General features: G+C 45.8%; 1 long non-coding RNA gene across 1 annotated transcript in view; it reads right to left on the bottom strand.

Annotated features, from left to right (window-relative positions):
* Positions 1 to 250: 250 nt before the first annotated feature.
* LOC138789015 (uncharacterized) overlaps positions 251 to 19,037 on the bottom strand; it is a 41,572-nt gene continuing 22,785 nt past the window's right edge. The window contains exon 3 of the long non-coding RNA XR_011362682.1: positions 251 to 337. This is a non-coding gene — a long non-coding RNA (uncharacterized lncRNA). The remainder of the gene's footprint in view (positions 338 to 19,037) is intronic.

Below are 19,037 nucleotides of genomic sequence, written 5' to 3' on the forward strand. Positions count from 1 at the left end.
AATCTATGGCCTATGGAATACATGTATACAGCCTATGTTTTCCCGCACTCCCTAGGGCTGCATCCAACTTCTTCAGCCACCGGTATTCGAATGCCGAACGTTTGGAGTCGATCAAGTTTGAGTTGCGCTCATCTCTAGTATATGACAGATATATATGTTGGCTCTATGCCGTAAAGCTGAAGAAGGATGACACAGGGCTCATGTCTAGTAGTGAAGATGGTGGATGGATACTTACATGTCTGCATGCGCTGCCGCAGCATTTTCCCCTTTTCAGGTGAGCTGCGCTGGTGAAAACGAAGTATCCAGTCTGCGGGTCTGTGTATCCATCTTGTCCAGCCTTAAAGACATACACACGGTTATTACCTCCGAGCAGTCAGTGTCACGGATCATAGAAAGCACAGAAACCACTGACAACAATCATTCACACCAGGGATGGGGAACCTTCAGCCCTCCAGCTGATGCAAAACTACAATTCCCATCATGCCTGGACAGCCAAAGGTGAGAATTATAGGTTCAAAGCTATATCAACGATCAGCCGATGATCGTTGTCATCGGCTGATCGTTGTATTTATTACACTGAGCGATTCGGCCGATTATCGTTCCGTGTAATAGTTCCCTAATGCATTATGATTATATGTCAGTATTCTATTCTACACACTGAGCATCAAGATTAAGGCTTACTACATTTGTAGGACATCATGACATAGCAGCAGAAGAGTGAGTGCAGCTCTGGAGCATAAACTGGATGCAATGTAGCACCAGTACAAGATAAGTAATGCAATGTATTATGTAGATGGATTATATCACCATCCCCTCGCACGGCTTTAGGAGAGGATGTCATAGTGTGAAGGACCAGGCTTCTGCCATTCTGCTCAACGTCAACATTCAGCATGGGAACCACAAACATCCATCACTGGAATTTCTAATCAATTAATGCCAATTGCGTCGGCATTGTCCTCCCCCCCACGCGCCGTATTCATTAGCGCGGGCATGGTCAGCTTTACATCCCGGCTGTGTCGGAGAACTGACACTCGGCGGACAGCGGAAAATTGTTCATGACAAGAAGCAAGAAAAACGTGAAGAAAGATCTAATTACTCGTCATTTTCTATCATTCAGAGAAAACGCCTATGAGGGCCTGTATAGGGTCTGGAATGGTAAATACGCTATAATGCATGCTAATGGCGGGGTAATGGAGCGGGCCTGGACGGGAATCACACCGATATGGAAAGCTTCTTTACACTACATTCTATAAACTACATTGACAGGGAAATAATCAAATCAATTCGACACAGTCAGGTATTTAGGAAGATTCGTGTGTTATCCTTTACCAATAGAACCAGGTGGCTCCATAGGCAGTGGAAAGATTTATGGGGTATAAAAAGTCAATTTTACACCTCAAAATACATCAGTTTTCCCCCACTGAATTATAATGAATTCAAAGGGCAAATACTTGACAATTCCCAAGAAGTAATTACGACAAATAAAAAAAAAAATTATACTTATTTTTTATGTACAAAAAATGTGTTTTCATATGTTTTGGTTCATTTAAAGGGGTGCTCCGACGTAAATCTTTTTCTTTCAAAACAACTGGTTTTAGAGAGTTATATAGATTTGTAACTTACTTCTATTTAAAAATCTCCAGTCTTCCAGTACTTATCAGCTACTGTATGTCCTGCAGGAAGTGGTGTATTCTTTCCAGTCTGACACAGTGCTCTCTGCTGCCACCTCTGTCCATGTCAGGAACTGTCCAGGACAGGAGAGGTTTTCTATGGGGATTTGCTGCTGTTCTGGACAGTTCCTGACATGGATCTGTGCCTGGGGACCAGGTATTAACTCTTTCTATCCTAGCAAAGGACAGGGCATTCTGGTCAATGTTGTGCGCGCTTCTGATGTGGTCGATCAGCCGATGACAGCCTTGGCCGGTCCTGATGGATCTGAGGTGTTCTTGGAACAACTAAACATAGCAGGGAACAAAAGATGTGGCAGGTGCAACTACTGCAACTTCATGGAACAAGGCATCCATGTCACACTGGGAGCCTATCAGACTCAAGTGCGCCAATCTATTTGCTGCCGCAGCGATTACATAGTATGTGCGATCTTCTGCCCCTGTAGGAGGTTCTACATAGGATCCACGATAAGAAGCTTCTTTAAAAGACTCCAAGAACACCTCAGATCCATCAGGGCCGGGCAAGATTGTCATCGGCTGATTGACCACATCAGAAGCGCGCACAACAGTGACCAGAATGCCCTGTCCTTTGCTGGGATAGAAAGAGTTAATACCTGGTCCCCAGGCACAGATCGCTACAAATTGCTTCTAAGAAAAGAGGCGAAATGGATTTCCAGGACAAACGCGTTAGGAGGCCTGGGACTAAATGAGCGCAACAAACTAATGGCTTTCCTGTAACTAATGGACCTATTCCACGGGTCCGATCAACAGTTTAAAAGAGTGCCGATCTGCTGGATCGGAGCTCGTTTGCTGGGCCTATTCCATGGCCCGATGATCGTTTAGCGAGGGCTGCAGGGACATCGTTACAGATGTCCTTGCAGCCCTTGCACCATATATTACCTAGCAGGGCTTCTCCTCCGCTCCGTCTTCCTCCCGCGGCGGTCCCAGCCATTGATTGGCTGAGCGGTCTGACAGCTCAGTCAGGCGGCACCAAAGCTGATGCTGCGCCGCGAGGAAGACGGACCGGAGGAGAAGCCCTGCTAGGTAATGTATGATGCTTCTCAAATCGTTGGTCGCCCGCTTCGTGGAATAGCGGTGCGCGGTCGGTGCCTGATGATTTTAGGTTTGGGCCTAATTAAACGATCAGCCGATGACACGATCATCAGCTGATCGTTTTCTCTACTCCACCGAGCGATAATCGGCCGAATCGGAACGATTCAGCCGATTATCGCTCGGTGGAATAGGCCTCTAAGTCTGCCCATTTAGGTTTTTGCCACGTTAAATTGCCTCATCTCCAATTCGATACAGAACTGCTACATTAGCTGGAGCTCGTCCTGAGCGCAGCACCAGTGTGGCCAAGAACGGTACTACACTACTACTCTACAGTTCATTCATAAACTTTGCCTTTGCATAACTACTGGAATACAGATTGTACTCAGAAGCGGCCAGCAATATTCAGGATTAGAGATGAGAGAACCAGGTTCGAACTTTCGGCATTTGATTAGCGGGGGCTGCTGAACTTGGATAAAGCTCTAAGGTTGTCTGGAAAACATGGATACAGCCAATGACTATATCCATGATTTCCACATAGCCTTAGGGCTTTATCCAACTTCAGCAGCCACCGCTAATCAAATGCCAAAAGTTTGGGTTCGGATCAACTCGAGCATGCTCCAGGTTCGCTCATCTCTATTCAGGATCATCTTGATCGTTAATGCTATGTACATTATGTAACTAACCCACTTTTCCTCCACATCTTGTTACTTTTTTAATGTGTCACTTTTCCACCATGTGTGTTTGTGTTAATGTTTGTGTGTTGTCACTCCCCCCCCCCCCCACAGGTGACGTCAGAGTGAGAGGTTACTAACTGACTCCCAGTTTTGAACCTCAGTGGCTTGAGAAACGGCTGTAGCCTGAGGGCACGGCATCTGCTGGATCTGTCTCCCCCTGCCCCACACCAACCTGTTTGATGTCACCCTGAATAAAGATATGTATTGCCTGAAGACTGGTGAGTGCTACTGGTTACCTTTCTGTTGCTTTCCTACCTGGCTTGTGCATTAGCTTGAGCAGCCCTGCAGTTCCTGACACAGCCATTGGTGGCATCTGAGAGGCCATATCTCTCCTTATCTCTACCACTCAATGTAAAAATGTAAATATTAATATTTACATTTAATATTAATGTCCAATCATGCAGTGTTTAAATATGGGTGGCTGAAGAAGTTGGATGCAGCCCTAGGGAATCTGGGAAAACAGATACAGTCTATGGCCTATTGCTATATCCATGTTTTTCAGGACTCCCTAGGGCTGCATCCAACTTCTTCAGCCACCCATATTTAAACACAGAGCATTCAGATGTGGACGAATCTAAATCTGCTCAAGGTTTACTCATCTCTATTCCCAAGCAATACACCTAGAATAAGAGATATACATGACTTATTCCAGCCAAAGAGAAATGTACGCTGCCGTTCACAATGTGGTAAGTGTTCTTACTGGATGCTGGGTAGAGATGAGCAAACTGGGCTGAGGTTCAAGTTCGTACGAATCCAAACCTCGGCCCAGTCCGTTCATCTTTAATTCTTGTTCACATGTACTGTGGAAGGTATTACATGCAGCAAATCTCATGCAATGGGCCCATCATTTCCTATAGGAATAATGTGTGTATATATATATATATTCACTGCGGGGTGAGTGATGCATCTTATTCTATCGGTAATGCACATATATATACATATATATATAGTATATACTGCGGGGTGAGTGATGCATCTTATTCTATCGGTAATGCACATATATATACATATATATATATATATATATATATATATATATATATAGTATATACTGCAGGGTGAGTGATGCATCTTATTATACCAGTAATGCAGGCTGCAGATACTGCACTTAATGCGGCTGATTGGCTGCAATTAAGAATGCGTCCAATGTGTCACAATACACACATCCTAATGCAATGCAGCTCCAGCATCTGCCTGGTAATATATATATATATATATATATATATATATATATATATATATATATATATATATATATATCTGGAGAGCAATATGCCATATGGTGGCGGCTGTAATATTAAATAATAGTATGTGACCCCAGCAGACAGGACAGGACTGTGATATTAGGCAGCACATCATGCGGTACCGCCCTCTCCCCTCCTCCCGGTGTACACGGGGTCTTACCCGGCAGGCGGCCTCATGAGCCTCCACTATCTGCAGGACGGCTGCGGCCTCGTTCCCCGGCTCAGACCCCGGACTGTCCTGCTGCTGCTGCCCGGAAGCGTCCTCTCCAGGGCCGGAGCCCTCACCAGGCCTCCCCCCGGCCATACAGCTCAGCTCCCGGGATGGAGCCGGGGACAGGAGCGGCCTGTGGGCATGAAGCCGGGGGGCACGGAGGGCGGATATCACCCGCATCACCCGCCCGAGCTGTGCCCGGGAAACACCCAACACCCGCTCCCTGTACAAAGAGGGCTGGCTGGCAGACAAAGACAGACAGACAGGCAGGCAGATAGGAGATAGATAGATAGGTAGATAGATAGGTAGAAGATACATAGGTAGATAGGAGATAGATAGATAGATAGATAGATAGATAGATAGATAGATAGATAGATAGATAGGAGATAGATATAGATAGATAGATAGATAGAGATAGATATGCAGGTAGATAGGTAGGTAGATAGAGATAATACAATAATAATAAATAACAGAGGTAGTGCCCCTTGCTCTAGGCAGATTTACCATTCAGTGTTCGGGGAAAGCTGGGTAACAATGGTGGAGGTGTAATAGAGACGACTCAGCATCAATTCTACCTAGATAATTCAGCCAGATTAGCTTTTCAGGAACCTAAGAAAGCTAGGTACCTCACACACTGGGGAGCTATATATCTATATAGAGAGTGAGTATATCCCCACAAGACGTGGAATCCATCATGTCTGCAGTGGCAGATTATGGCAGTGTTCACACGTTGCGTCCATTTCTTTAACCCTGAATAGCATTGCATTGAAATTAATGCAATGCCGCCGTTCCAAACATGTGTCACACCAACAACGGTTGGGTGCGTCCGTGTATAAAAATTAACGGCTGTGGATCCGCTGCATGTATGAGACCTGGCCCCTTTAGCCCACCTGCAGCCCCAGCCCCTTTAGCTCACCCGCCCGCAGCCCCGGCCCCGAGCAGCCCCATCACCTGCTCGGCTCCGCGGCTGTGTGTGACGCTCCCGGCTCCCCATCAGTGCTGCCTGATGGGGAGCCAGGAGCGTCACACACAGCCGCGGCGCCGCGCAGGTGATGTATGCTCGGGGTGGCTGGTGGCGGGGGGGTTAAAGGGGCTGGGTCCTATACACGCAGCTGATCCGCTGCGTGTATGGGACTAGAGATGAGCGAACCTGGAGCATGCTCGAGTCCATCCGAACCCGAAATTTTGGCATTTGATTAGCGGTGGCTGCTGAACTTGGATAACGCTCTAAGGTTATGTGGAAAACATGGATATAGTCATTGGCTGTATCCATGTTTTCCAGACAACCTTAGAGCTTTATCCAAGTTCAGCAGCCGCCACTAATCAAATGCCGAATGTTCGGGTTCGAATCGACCCGGTTCGCTCATCTCTATATGGGACCCATTCAGCTTCACACTATAGGATCTGCAGCGGATTTCACTGCAAACTCGCATTGTGAAATCCGCTGCGGATCCGGTACGTGTTACGCTACCCTAAAAGTGAAAAATCCCTCCTGACCAAATAGGCCATATTGACATTCAGGCTCCTGGAAAAGCAATGTTACACTTTCTGTATGCCTGCATTTAGTATCACAATAAGTATAAACCGATAAATAATATACAGCATACAGATAATGGTGTGATGTGTCCTAAACAGCCGCACACTGGACAGCATGGACTCTATTCCCCCATCCTTTCTGTGAATTTCCAGTTTTGATGGTGAGCCCATAGAGAGGTATCAGTCGGTCCCCTGCCGAAGATGCAACGAGAATGTGTTTCTTGGTTTTATGACTCTGCAATATGTGAGGGACCCCCAACTCAAAAGCAAAATAAATGACACCATCGAACACAAAATAAAGACACAACACATTGTAATCAGGTGTCAAATGGTCGCAATTTTATTTAAAATGACATGACACTGAAATCGGCAGAACCCCGACTCACAGTCACCCTCCAGCACACAGGTGAGGAGAAAACCCCTGTGGAGGAAACCTTGAGGAAGCCATGGCTGGAGAGTAACCCCTCCCCTGGGCTTAGAGGGCGATACCAATATAACATAGTTTAAGAATTTGACTATAAATATAAACCGAATGTGAGAGAGTTCTGGCTGCCATATCTGTCACCTTATTAATGGCCGGATGGAAGTACCTTTTCTCCTTCACAGATCCAGGTCCGACTCTAAAGAACGTGGAGACTTGGTTGTAGGGGTAGTCTAAAGCAGGAATCCCCTTTCCCCAGCTAGAACCTCAAGATTACCTGGTAGGGGAGGGTAAAGTATCCAAGCTCAAGGTCCTCTGGCGCATTCAAGATGGCAGTGATCCAGGCCGATCACCTTTCTTCTATAGGACCTTCTTTATAAAATAAATGATTGTCCTGACAGTTCATGGCACTAAGAACACTTAATATAAAGCTTATCGATTACACAGGTAGCTGTAAATTTTATAATATATATATATATATATATATATATATATATATATATATATATATATATATATTTAAGACCAGCCCTGTAACCAGCCAAGACCGCCCAACTCCTTGGAAGACCAAAGAGGGACAGATAGGTAGATATTAGATAAATAGATGATTAGATACATTAATATAGATACATTGAGATAGATTAGATAATAGGTAGGACAATTATTACCAATAATACCAATACACAAGGGACTAATAATACCACTACACCATGACCACTGACATTACCAGGAATGCCAGAGGACTGCTAAGTATGTGTATGCCCCTGTGCTGATACCACTGTCCCCCTATACAGTGACCATATATTAGTAGATACCAGCTCTGCAGGCTATACCGATGATGATGATGATGATGATGATGCACTTACATCCAGTGAATCACAGATGAAGTTTCCTCTGTTCACAGTTGTTCAATTTTCTTTTGTATTCCAGCTGGCCCGGGCCACCACCAATCTTCTTAGCAGAAAAACATATTAGGTTCCTTGCTCCAGAACGTACAGTGTTAGGTCTAAAGGTGCCCCCCCCCCGTATAGTAATTAGGCCCCCTCTGCGCTACTAAATGTTAGTTAGATCCTCCTCTGTGCACCTGTTTAGTAGTTAGGCCCCCTTAGTGCATTCGTATAGTAGTTAGATACCATCTGTGCCCCAAGATAGAGGTCAGGTTCCATTTTAGCTCCCTTATAGTGGTTAGGTCCCATTTGCCTCTATATAATATTTAGCCTCCCCCCCCCATATAGTAGTTAGGCATTCCTCTGTGCACCTATTTAGTAGTTAGACCCCCTTAGTGCAGTCATATAATAGTTAGATACAATCAGTGCCCCAAAATAGTAGTCAGGTTCCATTTTATCTCACTTAGAGTAGTTAGGGACCTTTTGTACCCTTATATAGTAAATAGGCACCCTCCGTGGATCAATATAGTAGTTAGGCCCCCTTTGTGCCCCCATATATTATAAGGCCCCTCTGTGCCCCTGCATGGTAATTAGCCCACTGTGCATCCATATAGTAGGTAGCCCCTAGTAGGTAGTATCCCCATCGGTAGCTAACCCCCCATGTAGGAAGTCTCCCCAAAAATGGCAGAACTGTACAGTTAATTTAAATTGGAAAAACAAGAAAATCAATACTATATGTAAAGCCAACCTATTTTAAAGTTATCATTTTAGATTACTTGTAACAATACAATGATTATTTGGATATAAGAGCAGATGTACCCCCATTCTGTGCCAACAGGTCTCTGCTCGCTCTTTGTTTCTCACTGTACTTCTGCGTCGCCCCCATAATATCCATCCAGTTTCCCCATGTGTTACCCCTATCCCATCTAAGAAGGAAGACAAAACACTGCTATTATATTGTGTACATCGATTCTTCGTAAGACGGTGACTCATGCAGCTACATATAATACCGTAAACGAGTCTATCGGCTACACTACCTGCTATCTGAGAGGATACAAATCACCAGAACGGTGACATGTCTGATGTAACATGCTGCATTTCCTCATTTATTTTTGCAATTTTTGTATGATTGAAGAAAAGATTAACCTTTAACCCCTTCCTCTCCAGTCATATTTTCCTTTTAATTGTTTAACCCTCTGATGAGCCATAACTTTTTTTTCTATTTTTGTTTCCATAGTCAAATTTTTTAGTAAATAATAGAAGGGGTTATCTGTAAGATTGAACATAATTCATATCAGGATAGCGGATCAGGTGGGGTTCTGACCGCTTGATCCGGAAACCACAGGTCAGTTGTACCCTGAGTGAGTGGAGGAGTAGCATGCACCATGACCACCTAGCCATTCACTATTGGACTTCCAACGGTCGCCCCATGGACCGTGGAGTGATGGTTGAAAAAGAGAAAATACAGCATGAGCAAATTTATATATATATATATATATATATATATATATATATATAATGTTTTACTACTTTAAATTGAAATAAAAATTTGCGTCATTCCTTTCTATTTTTTATATCAACTAACCCATTATTTTTTTATTTATTTTTTTCATGAAACTTTTTTTTTTAATAACTTTTTGTTTTTAGAGTGACTAGGTGCCTTTAACGTCACTCCTGGATACGTTAATATTTTAATGTATCCTAATTTTCTTGTTATCCTATAAGAGTACTATGATGACAGAGCCTGGAAGCCTTCACTAAGACCCTGGCTGCTATGACAACCCCTCAGCACCCCATACTCAGCACAGGGGGTGTTTGGGACAGTGAGAGCCCTCTCCCTTTACCTAAACCCTTAGAAGGCATAACCTTTGCAACAGCGTTAAAGGGGTTGTCTAGGAAAAATGAATACTTAGCCATGCTGCAGGTGGTTTGGGGGACATGTCAGTAATGTATACTTACCTGTCTTCGGTTCCCGGGCCGCTCCTCTGCCGCTGCTTTGCACTGCTGTCAGCTTTTTAAAGTCTAAGCTGACCGGCCTTTTCCTATGGGAACAGGACATCATTGGATGTTATGAAAAAACAGACAGTGGGGCGGAACGGTGGCCTAGGAACCAGGAGCGGTGGAGGAGTGGGACAGGTAAGTATACATTGGGGGCCTATTCACATCGCATTTTAGAGGTACACTGGAAACCCTTCAAAATTCAGACTTATACAGAGACATAGCCATGGTGAACATTTAGGGGGAGATTTATCAAACATGGTGTACAGTGGAACTGGCTCAGTTGCCCCTAGCAACCAATCAGATTCCACCTTTTAATTTCCAAAGAGTCTGTGAGGAATGAAAGGTGGAATCTGATTGGTTGCTAGGGACAACTGGGCCAGTTCCACTTTACACCATGTTTGATAAATCTCCCCCTTAGATTTTAAATAATACAACAACATATATACCTTTGTAAAACAGACCAAACATAGTAACTACTAACGCTTTGATCCGTTTTTTTAAAATGGTCAAATAAAGTCAATGGAAAAACAAATGCATACAAATGCATCCATTTTCCATCCGTTTTAAAAACACGGATGAAAAAACGTAGTGTGAACCCAGCCTAACAGTGATCTTCTAGGAGCCCATTTGGTATTGGTCAGGCACGGCCATAAGAGTGATCACTGGATCAGCATTGCTTCTTCATCAGCTAATCACTGAGTCTGTTACACAGAGAGAGTATCATCCTATTCAGCCAGACGATAATCCACCTTATGGTGCGTTTACACGGAACGATTATTGTTTGAATTTTCGTGATAACGATCGCATTTGAGCGATGATCAGCTTGTGTAAATACAGTGAACGATCAAGCGACGAGCGAGAAATTGTTCATTTTAATCTTTCAACACGTTCTCAAATCGTCTTTGGTCGTTCGCTAAAAATTCGCAGGTCGCTTAATGTAAACAGTCTTTCACCGAATCACCCTGTGTGTGAGATGGGCTTAAGTAATCTTAAAACGATCGCAATAACGATTTTTCCAAACGATATATCGTTCCGTCTAAGCGCTGATCTGTATAAAAAACATATCGTTAATCGTATGATTGGGCGAATAATCACTCCGTGTATTAGTATTGGCCATTAGTGCATTAGTATTGGCCATACAGACACCATCAAAGTGATTGAAAATAGTCTTCAGCTGCCATAATCTTTCCTTTGCTTCCATAGACTTCAGTAGAGAGGGCTACATTTTGTAAATCAGGTAAAGAGAGTCCCAGGAATCTTTTCTTCCCAATAGGTTCTATCCCACATATAATGCAGATTCTATGAATAGGTCATCAATGTACACTACCGTTCAAAAATTTGGGGTCACCCAAACAATTTTGTGTTTTCCATGAAAAGTCACACTTATTCACCCCGATACGTTGTGAAATGAATAGAAAATAGAGTCAAGACATTGACAAGGTTAAAAATAATGATTTGTATTTGAAATAACATTGTTTTTACATCACACTTTGCTTTCGTCATAGAATCCTCCTTTTGCAGCAATTCCAGCATTGCACACCTTTGGCATTCTAGCTATTAATCTGTTGGGGTAAGCTGGAGAAATTGCCCCCCACGCTTCTAGAAGCAGCTCCCACAAGTTGGATTGGTTGGATGGGCACTTCTGGCGTATTCTTTTGCACATCTTAATCTTTTTCTTTTATTGGCCAATCTCAGATATGACTTTTTCTTTGCCACTCTGCCCTGAAGGCCAAAATCCCGCAGCCGCCTCTTCACTGTAGATGTTGACACTGGTGTTTTGCGGGTACTATTTAATGAAGATGCCAGTTGGGGACCTGTGAGGCGTCTGTTTCTCAAACTAGAGACTCTAATGTGCTTATCTTCTTGCTTAGTTGTGCAACGCGGCCTCCCACTTCTTTTTCTACTCTGGTTAGAGCCTGTTTGTGCTGTCCTCTGAAGGGAGTAGTACACACCGTTGTAGGAAATCTTCAATTTCTTAGCAATTTCTCGCATGGAATAGCCTTCATTTCTAAGAACAAGAATAGACTGTCGAGTTTCAGATGAAAGTTCTCTTTTTCTGGCCATTTTGAGCGTTTAATTGACCCCACAAATGTGATGCTCCAGAAACTCAATCTGTTCAAAGGAAGGTCAGTTTTGTAGCTTCTGTAACGAGCTAGACTGTTTTCAGATGTGTGAACATGATTGCACAAGGGTTTTCTAATCATCAATTAGCCTTCTGAGCCAATGAGCAAACACATTGTACCATTAGAACACTGGAGTGATAGTTGCTGGAAATGGGCCTCTATACACCTACGTAGATATTGCACCAAAAACCAGACATTTGCAGCTAGAATAGTCATTTACCACATTAGAAATGTATAGAGGGTATTTGTTTAAAGTTAGGACTAGTTTAAAGTTATCTTCATTGAAAAGTACAGTGCTTTTCCTTAAAAAATAAGGACATTTCAATGTGACCCCAAACTTTTGAACGGTAGTGTCAAATTATATATATATTGAAAGGGATCAAAAAAATAAGGGATGAAAGTCTATATGTAGAAATCCTTTGATGGTGTATGATGTGTCAGTATCAGCATGTCCTTCACTAGCCCGGAAATGACATCATACAATAGGCACCTTCTGTAAACTGACGTCTGGGCATTCATGGCAGATAAGAGGTTAATACATAGTGTTATCATCTCATCATACTTCCCGTTGTACAGTTCCTCCGGGGGTTTTACACGATTTTATACATGAGTCCTGGGGAGGAAGTGAAAAGAATTGCGGAGGAGTCCCACAAACAAGCAGCCATCAGTATACATGGGAGTATATACCTAGTATGGAGTTCTCTTTCTATTCGTTGTAGGGTTTACGGGATAAAATAAAAAGCCAAAAATTACTATATCACCCTATATTCCTATAAGACAACAGCAATCTCATCTAAGTCACTCTTTGTCTCCGGCGACTGTAGCCTTAGCCTACTAGGTAAAGTTCACGGCTCCCATTGTGATAGGATCATGTACTAGTATCGTGATATCCCTTTAATAGACAGCTGACGCTCATGCTGAATTTTTGGACGTTACCCCAGAACATGTCAGGAAGGTCAGACCGGTGTAATAGGAGGAGCAGCTATGACCGGCCCCGCTCCCACGTGTAACATTTGAAGTATTACATGTTCTGTATGCAGCCCGTGGTATCCCATGCACTTGTTCGGGTGTATTCACATATTGTTCTCAGGTGCAGTTTTTTATTGAAGACAGCGGGCCTTGCACTGTAGGGTCCCATGTCCATGATGCCTTCCGTTTTCCATGTACCAGTCGTCACCACTTTGCATGGACTGAGAGGGACAGATCTGAGAGACCTTGGTTTATCGCTCTGGCAGATCATTACATGGGCAGGTCGGGATATTAGCACCATTCAGCATTGTGTGTCCCAATGGACGGGAGATCGATCTGGAATGACGGTTAGAGATGCACAGAGGCAAAGCTCCGCATGGACAGATCGACAGATTACAAGAATGGCGCCAAGTGATCCTTTCTGTACTGCAAGTAAATCGGACGTCATATACCTAACCTCATCAATGGGTGTCTACAAAAAGCATTATAAGGCACTTGCACGGCATTGGGTGATGAGCCAGACGTCCAGCTACAGGTGAACCTTTAACTTTACACCACTGCTACGGATCATGGCCCCAGGAGTGTAGCGAGGATTCATAGGGCCCCATAGCAAAAAACTGTATGGGGTCCCATGAATCTGATGTGGCCCCTCTCCCCTCAGCTGTCCGGGGAATGGAGGGGTGCTGTCGGCGGCATGCCATCCCTTCTCACTTGGCACGGCATTGCATTGCTATGATAGATGAGGTGAGTATGGGGTTCAGAGATGGCACGCCACCGACAGCTCTCCACCCCCCCCCCCAGATAGCTGGAGGGGAGGTGTTAGGTGCTGCGGCATTCAGGGGGGGGGGGGGTAGTTGTTGTAATTTCCCGGGATGCTGGTGCTCCTGCGATCGGGATGGGGCTCTGAGAGTGGCATACCATGCTTTGCCAGGGCCCAGGCTCCCTTACCACCTGGGCCCCGTAGCAGCTGCTTGGTCTGCCGTGATGGTAGCTACAGTACTGACCATAACACGTATGGACATGTGAACGGGCCATTCAAACTAATGGCTGTGTACAGTGGCGTAGCCACCGTGGTCGCGGGGGTCGCCGCCGCGACCGGGCCCGCCACAAGGGGGGCCCGCGGGGCCCCCCGATCAATCACTCTTGTGACCGCAAGCATTGTTTTGCTTGCGGTCACAAGAGTCTGGCTCCGTCTTCCCCCGGCTGCTGCGCGGCTGCCGGGGGTGTCGCGTCTTACCCCCGGCAGCGCGCGCATCCCAGAACTCCCTGCGCGCCTTGGGCCCTGACTTCCGGTTCCGGCGCGCAGGGAGTTCTGGGATGCGCGCGCTGCCGGGGATAAGACGCAACACCCCCGGCAGCCGCGCAGCAGTCGGGGACAGACCAGGAGGAGTGAGAATCAACGTGGGCGCGCGATGTCAGGTGAGTTAAGTTTTGTTTTTTTTATCAGCCTGTACGGGTGGGGGGAAAGGAGGGGGGCATCTATGAGGGTGGGGGGAAAGAGGGGGCCATCTATGAGGGTGGGGGGAAAGGAGGGGGCCATCTATGAGGGTGGGGGGAAAGGAGGGGGCCATCTATGAGGGTGGGGGGAAAGGAGGGGGCCATCTATGAGGGTGGGGGGAAAGAGGGGGCCATCTATGAGGGTGGGGGGGAAGGAGGGGGGCATCTATGAGGGTGGGGGGGAAGGAGGGGGGCATCTATGAGGGTGGGGGAGAAGGAGGGGGGCATCTATGAGGGTGGGGGGGAAGGAGGGGGGCATCTATGAGGGTGGGGGGGAAGGAGGGGGCCATCTATGAGGGTGGGGGGAAAGAGGGGGCCATCTATGAGGGTGGGGGGAAAGAGGGGGCCATCTATGAGGGTGGGGGGAAAGAGGGGGCCATCTATGAGGGTGGGGGGGAAGGAGGGGGGCATCTATGAGGGTGGGGGGGAAGGAGGGGGGCATCTATGAGGGTGGGGGGAAGAGGGGGCCATTTATGAGGGTGGGGGGAAAGAGGGGGGCCATCTATGAGGGTGGGGGGAAGGAGGGGGCCATCTATGAGGGTGGGGGGAAGGAGGGGGCCATCTATGAGGGTGGGGGGAAGGAGGGGCCATCTATGAGGGTGGGGGGAAAGAGGGGCCATCTATGAGGGTGGGGGGAAAGAGGGGCCATCTATGAGGGGGGCATCTATGAGGGTGGGGGGGGAAGGGGACCATCTATAAGGGAGGGAGGAAGGGGACCATCTATAAAGGGGGGGAAAGGGGACCATCTATAAGGGAGGGAGGAAGGGGACCATCTATAAAGGGGGGGAAAGGGGAACATCTATAAGGGAGGGGGGGAAGGGGACCATCTATAAGGGAGGGGGGGAAGGGGACCATCTATAAGGGAGGGGGGGGGAAGGGGACCATCTATAAGGGAGGGGGGGGGGAAGGGGACCATCTATAAGGGAGGGGGGGGGAAGGGGACCATCTATAAGGGAGGGGGGGGGAAGGGGACCATCTATAAGGGAGGGGGGGGGGAAGGGGACCATCTATAAGGGAGGGGGGGAAGGGGACCATCTATAAGGGAGGGTGGGGGGAGAGGGGGCCATCTATAAGGGAGGGTGGGGGGAGAGGGGACCATCCATAAGGGAGGGTGAGGAGAGAGGGGGCCATCTATAAGGGAGGGGGTATAGGGGGCCATCTATAAGGGAGGGGGTAGAGGGGGCCATCTATAAGGGAGGGGGTAGAGGGGGCCATCTATAAGGGAGGGGGGCAACATAGGGGGAGAGGGAATACACAGAGGGGGGCATATATTATTAGGAGGTCACATAGAGTCAGGGCTACCCACTAAATGAGGGTGTAAAGGGGATAGTACAGATGTGCAGTGTGTAGAGAGATGGAGATGGTGTCAGAGTGTGGAGCCTAATATGTCTGTCTGGCAGATTCTGTGGATTCGTGGCTCGGAGAAGTTCTCATAACGGCCCAGGAGAAGATGATGAAAAGGAAAGAACTCCGATCAGAGAAGACATCCCCTGTGAGTCACCTGATATATCTGCACTGTAATGTATATGGTGTATAGAGCCTGTGTAGAGCTGGGGCCACCTCTATATGACTGGATGAGGTGATTTAGTATACTGGATTTGGTCAGTAACAATATGGTGGTGATGGTAGTGGTTGTGGTGTGGCGGTAATGTTTCCTTCCTATATACTGGTATTACTGGTAATATTGGTCTCAGTATACAGGATTTGGTCGGTAACAGTATGGCGGTAATAGGTAATATCTGTCTTGGTGTGTGTGTGTGTATATATATATATATATATATATATATATATATATATATATACATACAGTGGTACCTTGGTTTAAGAGTAACTTCGTTTAAGAGCGTTTTGGTTTAAGAGCTCACAGTTTTTCAAAATTGTGACTTGGTTTAAGAGCATTGCTTTGGTTTAAGAACTTCCTGTATCGGGTGGGAGCGCGAGTGGAGAAGGGGCATGGCCTGCATAGCGGGGTCTACAGCACTGTACTCTAAACACCTTCCAAATCATAGCAGATCCCCTTCAGGCTGGGGCTTACATCAGGGGACAGGACTGTGGGGGGGGGGTAATCTCTCCATAGCTGTAACCCCTCTCTCCCCGGAGAAGGAGTGCTGCATGTATGTGCCCACATCTGTACTGCTCATTCCTTCATGCTCCCTGCAGTCTCTGTCAGCCCTTGTGTTTCCCATCCTCTCCATTACTGTACAGTACAGAATAATAAATATATTTGGGGTGTGGAACCAATTGTCTGCATTTACATGATTTCTTATAGGAAAATTTGCTTTGGTTTAAGAGTGGATTTGGATTACAAGCACGGTCCTGGAACGAATTATGCTCATAATCCAAGGCACCACTGTGTGTGTATATATATATATATATATATACACACACAACAATAGCATCACTTGGTCGTGAAAGGAGGGGGGGGGGGCCCAAGTTGGCCTCTCGCACCAGGGCCCAGGAGACATTAGCTACGCCCCTGGCTGTGTAGTCATCTTTATGTACATGTGAATGCAGCCTAAGGCTACCATGGTGAAGAGGCTGTAAAAGAATGGAGGCTCATCCTCTACAGCAATGAGTCCCGCTTTTTGTTTAGTGTTGTATATGGATCGGTCATGGCGTATATTTGTAACCTATTTCTCCCAGACACAGAACACAGTAAACACTTTCAATATTGCTGCTGATTTCGCAATAGGTCGATTCTCTGCCCACACGAAGGACAACAAAATGTATTTCCTGGGCATGAAGATTCTTGTTAACTACGGCTGCCACCATGGACCCATCCATGAATCTGCTATATCTGGCCTGAGTTCCGAGCTTCGTGCCCTTTCATCTGTTGCTACGCATCTTATTCACCGTCATTGGCGCAGAGTCCTCTTATGCCGCTCCTCTTTTTATATGAAAATCGTCCCCAGTTCTTACACTCCATTTTTCCTGTCTAGACTCTGTTGCCTTCATTTTCTAGTTAGGGACTTATGTGCTAACAAGGAGCCCATTCTGGCATCCGCCGTTCTGGCGTGATGCTTTCGCTCACCATCTCTCCTCCCACGTACTCTGCAGTACACTTGTGTATTTTTTGGAGCGATTTGCTGGCGATCCGGAATCTCACACATTGGCAGGAACTTTCCAGAGCAGGAGAGGTTTTCTATGGAGATTTGCTACTGCTCTGGACAGTTCCTGACATGGACAGAGGTGGCAGCAGAGAGCACTGTGTCAGACTAGAAAGAATACATCACTTCCTGCAGGGCATACAGCAGCTCATAAGTACTGAAAGACTTGAGCTTTTTAATAGAGGTTTATCTTTCTGGTGCCATTTTATAATTGTACTATATACAGTACATTTAGCACAAAAAAATTGAGAATTGACGGGAAGCTACCTAAAGTTTTTCTGCTCTGTAGTTTCTTACTTTTTTTTTTTTTTTAGCTTTGGACATAAAAGTAATTTTCAGTTTTTGTTTGGCTACGCTTTATTTCCTATCCAAGCATTACCAAGGCCACAAGGAGTCATAACTTTAATAAAATTGCTGAACTGAAAGCATAGGACACTGAGCTGCTTCTACTCATTTCTGACTTCCTAAAGGGGTAGTTCAGCAAGAAAAAAGAAAAAATTCTTTCAAATCAACTGGTGTCAGAGATCTGTAATTTACTTTTATTAAAAAAGTCAGCACATATCAGCTGCTGTATGCCCTGCAGGAAGTGATGTATTCTCTTCAGTCTGAGACAGTGCTCTCTGCTGCTACTTCTGTCCATGTCAGGAACTGTCCAGAGTAGTAGCAAATCCCCATAGAAAACCTCTCCTGCTCTGGACAGTTCCTGACATCGACAGAGGAGGCAGCAGAGAGCACTGTGTTAGACTAGAAAGAATACACCACCTCCTGCAGGACATACAGCAAATGATAAGTATTGGAACACTTGAGATTGGGGTATGTGGTCTATAAGTGTAACGTCATTCATTTGTATGATCAGAAAGGAGGGCACCGGGGTTTCTTACTATTGCAATGTCACAAAGAATAATATTTAAAGGGGAACTCTCATCAGGTTAGACAAATCTAACCTGCTGATAACCCCCTATTTCGCATGGGTTGCTGAGGAGGGAGGTATGAAGAGGGTGCTATGAGCAGGTTAGATAAGTCCAACCTGCTGAGAGTTCCCCTTTAGGGTACAAACACACACGGCATATACACTACGTATTTACTGCTGCGATATGCAGCAGATACGCAGTAGATACGCAGCAGATTAGATCTAATTAACTGAACACAGTATCAAATCTGCTGCGTATCTGCTGTGTGTGTTTGTACCCTACGTAGGCTATGTTCACACTACGTATATTTGAGGCTGTATGTTTGAGGCTGTATAGCAACCAAAACAAGGAGTGGATTGAAAACACAGAAAGGATCTGTTCACATAATGTTGTAATTGAGTGGATGGCCGACATTTAATGGCAAATATTTGCTGTTATTTTAAAACAACGGCTGTTGTATTGAAATAATGGAAGTTATTTACCGTTATATGGCGGCCATCCACTCAATTTCAACATTGTGTGAACAGATCCTTTCTGTGTTTTCAATCCACTCCTGGTTTTGGTTGCTATGAGGATCTGACATGAGGACCAAATACAGCCTCAAATATACATAGTGTGAACCCAGCCTAATTAGTAAGGGTGCGTTCACACCTACGGGATCCGCAGCAGATTTGTT

The sequence above is a fragment of the Dendropsophus ebraccatus genome, chromosome 4 (genome assembly GCF_027789765.1).
Source record: "Dendropsophus ebraccatus isolate aDenEbr1 chromosome 4, aDenEbr1.pat, whole genome shotgun sequence".
NCBI lineage: Eukaryota > Metazoa > Chordata > Amphibia > Anura > Hylidae > Dendropsophus > Dendropsophus ebraccatus.